Here is a 12,570-nt window from a genome sequence, read left to right as displayed (position 1 = left end):
ATGTGTATGGATGTTTGTGAGCATATAATATTTTATTGGACTATTCCATCCAACTTCTATCCAAATATATCTAGGTTTAATTTAATTTATTTAACGTAGGTAGGTGTTTAGTTATTTTAATAGTTTAGCGATTCATTGGACTATTCCATCCAACTTCTATCCAAATATATCTAGGTTTAATTTAATTTATTTAACGTAGGTAGGTGTTTAGTTATTTTAATAGTTTAGCGATTCTAATTTTTATCTTTTATTTATGTATATTTTATTCCAAGTGTTTTACAAAAATTGGAGTCTACCACGTGTCTTGAAAAAAGCTTCTTTTATATATATATATTGATTATCCCAAAGATGGTGAATGAAAATACTTATTTTTATGTTCTTTTGTTTAATTATTGACTCAAACCAAATATGTTACGATACTTTTAAATAAATGGGTTATTTGTGTCGGGTTCGTGTCAAAAGAGCTCAACCCTAACCCGACCCATTTAAGTTTCGTGTCGTGTCCGTGTCAACCCAATTACTTAAATGGGTCACAACGTCTTGACCCTAACCCGCTAACTTCGTGTCGGGTTCGTGTCGTGTTTTCGGGTCGTGTCAATAATTGCCGCCTCTAAATTACTGTATGAGTTATGACAGATTATCATACTCCCTTTTATTCGTTATAATGTTCACTCTTTTCTAAAACGAATTATTTAAGTAATGTTCCCCTTTCTTTTTTTGGTAACTTTTACTCTTATTTTATTCATCCCTCCCTCCTATTACCAAACCTCATATAACTCTTTTACTCCTATTTTATTACTTTTCTTAATGTTTTGGCCCCACAACTCCTTATTTAACTTCTAATAATTCATCTCTCTTTTCTACCATCAACCCCGCTAATGTCCTTTATTCATTTTTAATAGTTTTTCTTAAGTATCGTGTCAATGACAAAGGGGAACATTATAACGAATTAGAGGGAGTATAAGATAAATTGTTTTAAATTAAGTCAAATTGCTTGTGAAAATGAAAAATATTGTTATGCTATGAATAGATATTAAAGATGAGCACGAAATAGATAGTTGCTCTTTTATGGACACGTTTTACTTTTTTATTGATTTTTTCCTAAATAATTTTCCACACATACCCTTCTTCTTAAAGTCGAAAAGAAAAAATCAGTTTTCCCGTTCCTCTCAAAAGTTAATCAAATTTTAAGCAAATTCAACAATTATGCATTCGAATTTATTAGAATATATTGTATATATTCGTTTATTATGTTCTATGTTTGTAATTATTTGTTACCTAGTTTACGTTTTTGATTATGGAAAATATCGTCATGTTTAGACTAGAATATCATCATTGTAAATGTGTATATATTTCAAGGATTGTCTCAATAATAATTCAAGCAATACATTCTTTTATGGTATCAACTTCCTAGGTTTATCGATCCAAATCGCTTCCGCAACCCTAGAACTCTTCTCCCTCCGGCTAAACTTTCTACCTCTCCGACCTCACGTCAACCTCAAAATGCCTCCCAAAAACACTTATCACCCTGCTCTCGCCGTTACGCAGATTCGCAATCACATCACCGTTACCCTTGGCATGGATAATGACCAATATCCACTTTGGGTCGCTCTCTTCACGAACCACGCGAAAGCCACATGCGTGCTTCACCATATCATCGAGCCGAGATCCGTGAAGCCACCTAAGTGCCTACTACGGTACCGATGAGAAGGAGTTGTGGGATGCTATTGATGCTACGGTCCTTCAATGGATCTATGCGACGGTTAGCACGGAACTTCTTGAAACAATTGTTGAATCAGAGTCTACTGCCATGGAATGTTGGACTCGGGTTCAACGAATTTTTCAAGATAATCAATACAGTCGTGCCGTCACTCTCGAGCAAGAGTTCTCCGGCACGTCTATGGCGGATTTCGCATCTGTCTCAGCATACTGTCAACGATTGAAGGCACTTGCTGATCAATTGAAGAACATCGGTTCACCGGTCACCAATAATCGTCTTGTTCTTCAACTTGTCTCCGGTCTCACTTCCCGGCATACCGGGCGTTGGAACAGTCATTCGACAAGCCAACCCGCTTCCTAAGTTTTATCGCGCTCGCTCCATGCTAACTCTCGAAGAAGTCGGCCTCGCCAAAGCTGCTGCCTCCTCTGCCTTGTACGCCAAACACAACGATGATGGCGACTCATCCTCCTCAATTCTAGGTAAGCCTCCTACTTCCTCTAACAAGAATAAGGTTGGTCACAATAGGAAGAAATGAGGCGGGAACAAGGGGAATAAGGGTGGAAAACAGAGTGATGGCGGTGGTTCGAATGTGTAGATACCTCATTTATGCACCTCCCGCAAACCACCCGGTGATGATTGGGTCGCATGTTTGGTACGCTGAACGATTTATGACAATTAAATAAGATTATCGTCAAGTGATTGCTCAAATATTAATGTCTACCTCTTAGTTGTCATCTACGTGCCGATACGGTCGTTTTGTGATAATTAGAGTACATTTGGAGTCCGGGCCTAAAACCGTCTCCATTTCCTGAGAACCGTTAAATCCCGAGTCAGAATGTTCTGGAATGTTCCGGATATTTCTATTCCATATTTCACAAATCTTTATCTTTTGGTAAACAATTTCCCGTAATATTCACATAAAATATTAAGGAAAACCGAATTATTCCGTCCTACCATAACTTAAACACGGAAATCTTTCTTCCGCAGGAGGAAACCCCTTGGGAACGACGCGGCCCAGTGTTTGCGCCTCTTCCAAGAGACGCGATGATCTACGCGCCTCTTCCCAGTCCTTTTCTCGCGTAATTTTCGTATCTTTTTCATATCTTTCCGAGATTCACTTCCAAAGGGTCTCCGAAACCCTAATTCCTTCACGTGATTAGTATAAATAGGAGCCTTCGCTCCTCATATTTCTCACGCGAGTGTCCGCCCTTCTCTTCTCCCTTTGCATTCTAGACCTTTGTTCTTACCTTTTGGCGTCTACGTGCTTGAACATTCGACCACGTAAGCTCGGATCCTTCTGAGTACCAGCCTCGTTTGCATGACCGACCAATTTGACCAACTCCACATCAATTAACTTAATTAATCTAATCGTTTTCCTCTTACGAGGGCACTTTCTTTGTATTCGCGTCGAGCATCACTAATCGATATCTTAATCCTTCTCGTTTAGTCAACATGTAAGTCCGAGGTGTAAATCTCTCTTTTATTTATTGTATTTTAATTATTGTATCACAATTCTAAGGTTTATGTCGAAAATACCTTTTAAAACCGATTTCTAAAACCGTCTTTAAAACCTCTTTTACGGATTTCCGGCAGATAATCACGAGAAAGGACGCAAAGAATCGTTGCGCTCTTGAAGGAGCGCAGATACTGTTGCGCCTCTTCTTCGTGAGGCCGCCAGCCTTCTCGCTTCCTTTCTTCTTCGTTAATCCTCTCGTAATTCGTAGTGTTATTTGTTTTCGTTTGTTTGTTAATTCTTCGACACAATCACATAATAATTTCACATGTATGTCATTAATCATCATCATTAGTTCGTATAATTCATTGTTAAATCCGACTTAAATCCCTTATAATCAATATTTGCGGGTTTTCGTCATTAAATTCAATCCGGGTTGTAGAAATTCAATTCATCAATATTGGGTCTCTGGAATTCATCTTTGACATATTTGCACCTGTTTATTATTGTCACCATCGTATATTTGTCACTAATTCGTTATAATTAACCTATTTTATTCACTCATGTCACTAATCAATCATTCTTTCGCATAATAATCCGTCTTAATTCCATCTCATCCAAGTTTATTGCTTTTATGACCTATTAATCACATGTAAATAACGTATTAATCACTTTCATCCGAGTAAATAATTTAATCAATCATTAAATTCACCAACGAGTATTAACAACACGCAATTCCGGCTTCACAGCCAGAATTCAGGTCAGGAACAGACGCAGCGTCTGCTGCGCCTATTCCAAAGGACGCAGCTCTGCTGCGCCTGTTCCGGGTTGAACTCTGCTTCTGAACTCCGTTGTTGCTTGACCTAGTTTATTTAACATACGTATAATTAATTATTAATCGTATTATCACCTTCCCGACTTCGTTTATTCTTTTATTCTTTCGTTTTCTCAAATTATCCGTTTTTAAGGTATTTTCGACATAAATCGCCTAATCCAATGTAATTAATGTAATTTTCATTATTGCAATTTTCCTATTGTATTTATCATATTCCTTGTATCATTTGTATGCTTTCACATGTAATGGAACATTAAATCCTACTTCGACCTAATTGTTTGCTAAATTAATTGTTCACCGACTTAGTATTAATTCTCACATGCTAGGATTAAAACTTGGATGTTGCATTGCATGCATACAATCGACGATATATCAAGTACGAATAACTTCCCTAATCATTAGTAGAGGCCGCTATCGAGGCGGGCGGGATTAGGTGTTCGATCAAAAGAACTTCCTAATACGTACCCTCACCCCTTACTCCAGATATCTGTGAACACCCGTGTTCATTGGCATCCACGAGAGTCATTCTAGACATAGAATGCTAAAGGTAACGATTGCTTAGTGTTCATGTCTCTACTTTGTGTCTTGACATGGCACGAGGTATTCGAACGGTTCCAATTTCCCATAAAAATTGGTGGCGACTCCATACAAAAATGCAAACGCTTATTTCTCTTCTCTCCCCAGCGCCCTCGGCCCCCGCTCATTGTCCACGAAATGGGGGCTACAACTCTACAGGAAATCAGCCTAGTGGGTCTCCTGCTGCTCCGTGGACGGGATATGGTGCTTGGCCATGGGGACCCTCTTCCTGGCCTTATCCACCATGCCTATACCCCACGGCACCAGGCTATGGCGGCTGGCAGCGTCCTGCTGTCCCACGACCTTCTTTGAGTTCTTTCCCTCCTCGCCAACAGGCCTACACTACCGCGGCTCCACCGTCTCAAGCAGACATCGAGCAAGCGATGTATACTCTCGGATTGATACCACCAGATCCTAGATGGCTCATGGACACCGGCGCGACTTCTCATTTGACATCGGACGCAGGTAATCTCATGTCTTATGTTAATTCGAGCATTAAAAATGGTGTCATTTGTTGGTAATGGTCAATCTATTCCGATTAGTGGTCACGGACATGCTACCCTTGCTAAACCACACCCTCCCCTTCAACTTAAAAATGTCATTCACGTACCTTCAATTGTCAAAAATTTAGTCTCCGTACGAAAATTTACTACCGACAATTCAGTCACCGTAGAATTTGACCCTTTTGGTTTTTGTGTGAAGGATTACAAGACGGGGACGCGTCTAATGAGGTGTAATAGTCAGGGCGAGCTTTATCCCATTACCATGTCAAACTCCTCGAGTCCAGCCGTGTTTGCAGCTCTATCTTCATCCATTTGGCATGACCATTTGGGACATCCCGGGCCTCCGATTTTTAGTTCCTTACGTACTAAAAATTTTATTTCTTGTCATTCAAATAAATTGCCTTCTTTGTGTTCTAGTTGTTCTCTTTGGGAAAATTGTCAAACAACCGTTTTACGCATCAAATTCGCACACTATATTTCCTTTTGATATCATACATTGCGATCTTTGGACATCGTCGGTGCTTAGTTTATCTGGCCATCGGTTTTATCTAGTTTTGTTAGATGATTTTACAAATTATGTTTGGACGTACCCTTTATCTCATAAGTCTCACGTTTATAATGTTTTTGTTCAATTTCGAAAACTAGTTAAAACCCAATTTCAACGAAATATAAAGTCTATACAATGTGACAATGGAAAAGAGTTTGATAATGCTCCATTCTGGGATTGGTGTGCACAACATGGGACGGTTTTCCGTCTTACTTATCCATACTCATCGTCTCAAAATGGCAAGGCAGAACACAAACTTCGATCTATTAATAATATTGTACGAACATTACTACTTCGAGCTTCATCCCTCCATCTTTTTGGCATCATGCGCTACAAACGGCCACATATTTGTTAAATATTCTTCCCAATAAACAATTAAATTATCACATACCCATGTCGGCTCTTTATTTCAAAACTCCGTCATATACTCACTTGCGTATTTTCTACATGTCTGTGCTTCCCACTTATCCCGTCCACCAAGATTAACAAACTACAACCTCGGTCTCTACCTTGTGTTTTTCTAGGTTTTCCGGATAATCATCGAGGGTATAAATGTTATGATCCGACAACAAAGAAAATCATTATATGTCGTCATGTTGTGTTTGATGAGACTCGTTTTCCTTTTCTTTCAAACTCACTCCTCACCCACACCTGATTATGATTTCCTTGATGACGGTCCTCATCCTAGTATACTCCAACTTCGTCTAGCTAACACCACGCCCGACCTTTACCAGGCCCCACGCCGACCTCCGTCGAACCCTCTCATCCGTGACATTCCCACTCCTACAACCGCTACACCTCATACCCCACAAAACGACCCTATCCCACATACCATCCCATCTCCTCCGCCAAATCGTCTTATTGTCACTAAAGCTATCACACGTGGTGATCATGGCATTCGCAAACCGAAACTTTTTTCGACCTTCATACGACCCTTGCCATCTCTCGGTTACCCCGTAACCCCGTGTCTGCTCTTAAGGACCCTAATTGGAAATTGGCTATGGATGATGAATATGGTGCTCTAATTAGCAATAAGACGTGGACATTAGTCCCGCGTCCGTCTAATGCGAATGTTATTCGGTCTATGTGGATTTTTCGTCACAAATTTAAATCTGACGGATCTTTTGAGAGGTATAAAGCTCGTCTTGTAGGTGATGGCAAAACACAACAGTTGGGATCGATCAGTAGTGAAACTTTTAGCCCGGTAGTTAAACCGACTACTATTCGAACGGTTCTCTCGTTGGCTTTATCTCATGGATGGTCTATCCGACAATTAGACGTCAAAAACGCCTTTCTCCACGGACACCTTCAAGAAATCGTCTATATATACCAGCCTCTTGGCTATCGTGATCCTGAATTTCCCAATCATGTTTGCCTCTTTCAAAAATCTCTTTACGGTTTAAAGCAGGCACCACGAGCATGGTACACCCGTTTTGCTTCGTTTGTGGAGCAGCTTGGTTTTACACATAGTCTATGTGATCATTCCTTTTTTATCTACCGCGACAAAGATGGTAATTGTGCTTATTTGCTTCTTTATGTTGACGATATACACGCTTATAACTTCTCGACAAGTTCCGCTAATCTATTATGTCTCGTCTTGGCAACGAATTTGCGATGAAGGACCTCGGTCCTCTCACTTACTTCCTGGGCATTGCCGTGACCCGACATAATAATGGATTATTTTTATCTCAACACAAATACCATCTGAAATCATCGAAAGAGCGGGAATGTCTATGTGCAAACCATCATCCACACCCGTTGAAGTAAAACCGAAGCTCAGTGCTTCCTCTAGCACTCCTTTTCGTGATCCAATGTTGTATCGAAGTCTCGCAGGTGCGTTACATTATCTCACTTTTACACGCCCCGACATATCATATGCAGTGCAACAAGTCTGTTTGTTTATGCATAACCCCATGGAGGAGCACATGAATGCACTTAAACGAATTATTTGCTACATTCAAGGCACGAAAAGTCATGGTTTATGGTTGGGTAAATGATCACCCATGACCCTTACATTATACACTGATGCGGATTGGGCTGGGTGCCCTGACACCAGACGGTCCACTAGTGGCTACTGTGTCTATTTGGGCGACACTCTCGTCTCTTGGGCATCTAAACGCCAGCCCACAATCTCACGGTCCAGTGCTGAAGCTGAGTATCGTGGCGTTGCAAACGTGGTGTCCGAATCTTGTTGGTTACGGAATTTGTTGCTCGAGCTTCATCACCCAATTAGTAAGGCTACTTTCGTCTATTGTGATAATGTGAGTGCGATTTACTTATCCGGAAATCCCGTTCAACATCAAAGAACGAAACATATTGAGCTCGACATTCTTTTCGTTCGAGAAAATGTATCCAAAGGGGACGCTCGAGTTCATCATGTTCCCACGCGTTCGCAAATTGCAGACATTTTTACTAAAGGGCTCCCATCCGTTTTGTTCCACGATTTTCGAGCCAGTCTTAATGTTCGCCTTCCTCCCGATTCGACTGCAGGGGAGTGTTAGAATATATTGTATATATTCGTTTATTATGTTCTATGTTTGTAATTATTTGTTACCTAGTTTACGTGTCTGATTATGGAAAATATCGTCATGTTTAGACTAGAATATCATCATTGTAAATGTGTATATATTTCAAGGATTGTCTCAATAATAATTCAAGCAATACATTCCTTTAGAATTCACATTTTGATCAGTTAATAATTCCATTTAAATATGTAAACATCAATTTATTGTATCAATTTAATAACATACACGTAATTTTGGGATATTTTATAAAAATTAAGGTTTTAATTGGGAATGGGTGGCAGGAATAGGGAGGGCTGGTAGCGGACGCAGAGAGGGAGAGGGCGGTGGGCGAAGGTCTGGTGGTCGAAAGAGGGGTGGTAGGCGAGCAGCGAGCAATGGTGGCAAAGAAAGGGCAATGCGGTGGGAGAGAGGTAGTGCGGGAGGTGGTTGGACTGGGTACAGGTGAAAGGGGCGGGTCTGGGAGGCGGTGGAGCGAAGGAGAGGTTGGATAGTGATGATGACGCGGTGAAACAGGAGTGGTGGTTGGGGCGGTGGCGGGGGGGTGGTGTTTGTGAGGTAGAGGGTGGAAGTTGGAAGAGAGATTATAAATGAGAATAAACTTGGAGATGAGAGGGGTAATGTGGTTAATTTTGTACATGAAAGAGTAAATTGTGTCCATGAAAAAACATAACAAACGACAAAAATTAACAACAAACGCACAATTATGTCGTAGGTAAACTACCACAATCATATCTACGAGGCGATAACAACCTACTCCCTTTATTCCAGTTATTTGTTTACCAATTTCATTTATGAGTGTTCAATTCATTTGTTTATCTTTCAGTATTGAAAATATATTTGAAAAGTAATTAATCATCCACATAATCTAATGTCCATTTCTCACTCAATAACATCACTCACAAATAGTACTCTCGTTGTTTCTTATCTTTGTACCAAAAATAAAGGTAAATAAATGATTGTTGGAATTACATCGCAAATAACTTGACTTGAGTTGTGGACTTAAATCATTTAATGGCCTTAGGCCTTGTTCTTTTGGAATTAATTTATACTCATTTCATTTTAGTTATATTCAGTCCAGTTCAGTTCAGTTTAGCTTCATTCAGTTCCGTTCAGTTCAATTCAGCACTTTAGTTACATTAAATTCAGTTCAGTTCAAAAGAATAAGGTCAATAGTTACTCCGTAAATACTTGTCGTTAAACACGAGCTTTCTAAGTAATCGTGCAATTGGGCCTAATGGTCGACCATTAAACTGCCAACGGTCAACACAAAATACCTCCAACATAGGCTTTCGCAAGACTTGTTCTCCAAACATGTCTGTGGACTGTCTAGCGGTCCAGGCTCCAACAAATCAGATCAAAAATCTTGCCAATCCAAAAAAATTAAGGCCATTAGGGAAAAAAAATTATCATCCAAGTTTTGCTAATTTGCGCATATTATGATTGAAAAAAAAATGATTGAACTTTTCAATTCAAACCCTCATTATATTTGCCTCCTTTTTATTCGTAAATTTTTTTTGAAAGAAATATATTCGGGAAAAAAAAAAATAGAATTTCAGTTATAAGCGATAACAATTTACATTTGAAAAACGAGTTAAATCAACATAGTTTATTTTCGCACACCCTGAATCAATTGAATTTGATCATTTTTCATTTTTTAAGATTTTCTATTCATACACCATTGAATTTCAAATGCATATACTTTATTAGACTTTTAGTCTCAACAATTTAGTCACTTAGGTCTTTGGCCTGTTTTCCCAAACGATTTCAAATTTCTTTTGAATTAAATTTCATCTCTATTTAGTTTAGTTACTGCCATTGAACAAATTGATCAGTTTTGTTTCACAAATAGGATTATACATCTAGTTGTACCATAAGCATGGTGCAACTAAGTATAAAATTTCGAGCTTATGTGTATTCTTTCTGAGCTAATTTAAAGTTCATGTTTTTAATGTGTAAATGGATAAACTCAATACTTTATAATAAAGCTCATATTCTTTAACATAAAGCTCGGATACTTTATCACAAAAGCTCAGATTCTACACTGCATACAACATATACACAACCCAAGGTTGTATAGTCCATGAATTGGTTTTGTTTAACTCATCTTTTCACAAGATTAACTCTTACTTCATTTGCATTTAGTTCACTCCATCTCCATTCAATTCGATTCAAACCTCAACTCCGTTTAATTCGGTTCAGCCAAAAATAACATGGTCTTAGAATTTACAATAGGTCTTGGTATAGACGGGTGGGGCGTATAGATGCGAAAGACACTCTAATAAAATGGGTAGGGGACAAGGGCACTTCCTCATGTCTTCACACTTTATGGCGAATGGGTATTTTGTGAGGAAAATGGTATCCGTCTTATACGTATGACGGATAGTGTCCGTCTATAATGAGAATTTGTGTAGAATTTAACTCTTTCTAATTGTCATTGGTTAACAAATTCAGAATTTAAAGTCCCACTATTGTCATTGGTTAAATTCTTGATGCCACTTCTAAAATTCCAAACAAAAGTAAACAACATAATTATGACATTCAACGATCAACTACACATGCTGAAAATAGCAGATAACCAAATGTTGAAATTTACAGCTGATCTAGATTGAAGTTACCTAGATGGTCCCACCAAAATGAAAATTACCCAAAACGGAGCGGTACGTTTCCTAAAATTTACTGTCAAAGTCTTGAAAATTAAGGTCAAGTGAGTCAGAAATGCATAAAGATGACAAAATTCCACCTGTGTCATTAGTACATTTAGGAAATTGGAGTGTGACTTTTCATCCTCCTTGTTAACCGTCAACCTCGCGCTACTCACCTCAATTTAATGTCTTCCTTGTATGGGAATCTAATTAATATGAGACGGTTCAGTTGGTTTTGCTTCAGACGGAAAAGACGAGATTTTGTAACCATTTTACGGTCAAATGTAACCACTATTAAAAAACACAAGTTACCATAAGTTGTAACACTGAATAATATCATTATGGCTACATTTAACAAAAAAATGGTTAGGTATGTCCGTATAAAACTTCAGATGAAAAGTGGCCATCTGAAACAAGATTTTTGGCGACGGTTTTATTGTTATGTGCTGTAAAATGATTTTATACCATTATTATTGATTGAGTAGAGAAACGGGTACTCCGCATTGACATATTATATATTTATATTTTTTGGAATATAATATGAAAGTTGAGAAAAATGTAATGTCCCTACAAATATGAATTTTAAATGGGGTCAACCCTAAAAATAACGTGTTTAATTAAAGGTAGCCTTCATACATTGAGGTTTAGCTTTAAGCGTTGCATGGAGAAGGAACAAATTATATTCTTACGAGTAAAATTAAAGCTAATCTTTTCATGGCCTTAAGAATTAAGTTTGTTAGGTGTTGACTACAAAGTTGACAATTATTAGGTACAAAATACAAATGAAAAAAAGATTGATGATAGCAAATTAGTTAATCCATCAATACAAGTATTATTAGTAAGTATACGTCAAAAAATATATGTTTTCTTTTAAATATTTATGTTCCCCTTGCATAATTTCGGGAAAATGTAAAAAATTAATTGAGTGGTGCAGGGAGCATGTTGTATGTTGTCAAGAGCAAGTCATCCCTCTTGCTGCCTGTTATACGTACATAGCAAGTCGGACAAAAAGCACACGTATAGACTACTCATGGAATAGCATTGAATTAGACTTGGAATAACATTGGAGATTAGTATTTTGCCTAATTTTTTTTTTTTTTGTTGGAGAGATCCCTCCGAAACCCGTCTCCTTCGATCGGTGCGAAAGGCAATTTAATGGGTTGACCCTTCCCAAGTTTGGCTTTTTCATTCGCAAGAGTCGAGAATCGAACCCCCGACCACTTGTTTAAGAGATGAGGCGCTTACCACTCACACCACCAACTTTTTGGTAGTATTTTGCCTATTTAATGACGCATAATATTGATAGCTCCATGTCTGTATTAGGTCACCAGGACGGTTGATTGTATGTACTATAGTAGAGTAACTAATTTCATAATAATAATGAGATGATATCACCGAGCAGACGTGTGGTACGTAACTTTCATAGTAGTCTAGTCCATAACACCCTTATTATTGTGTCAAGAAAGATGATAATGTCAATTCATTGCTTTTTGTTAATGTCACAACAATACAAATTAGGTCTAAGGGCATGTTCCTATTCACCGTCTCACGAACATGAGTGGCATAAGTAATTTCGGAGTGACATTATATTTTCCCTAAATTAAAGTCCGCATCTATTTCAAGTAGTAAATTAGTAATTTCTCTTTGTTTCCATCATGAGGACATGATGTAAAATGAAGTGGCAGTTCTGGAAGACGAGTGTAGATATATTACTCGTAGAGAGTTGCATCAAAGGCTTTTGATTATTAGTTCGTTTGGTTTGATGAAGA

The sequence above is a fragment of the Silene latifolia genome, chromosome 6 (genome assembly GCF_048544455.1).
Source record: "Silene latifolia isolate original U9 population chromosome 6, ASM4854445v1, whole genome shotgun sequence".
NCBI lineage: Eukaryota > Viridiplantae > Streptophyta > Magnoliopsida > Caryophyllales > Caryophyllaceae > Silene > Silene latifolia.
The sequence above is the reverse complement of the archived record's forward strand: the minus strand, read 5'-3'. Positions refer to the sequence as shown.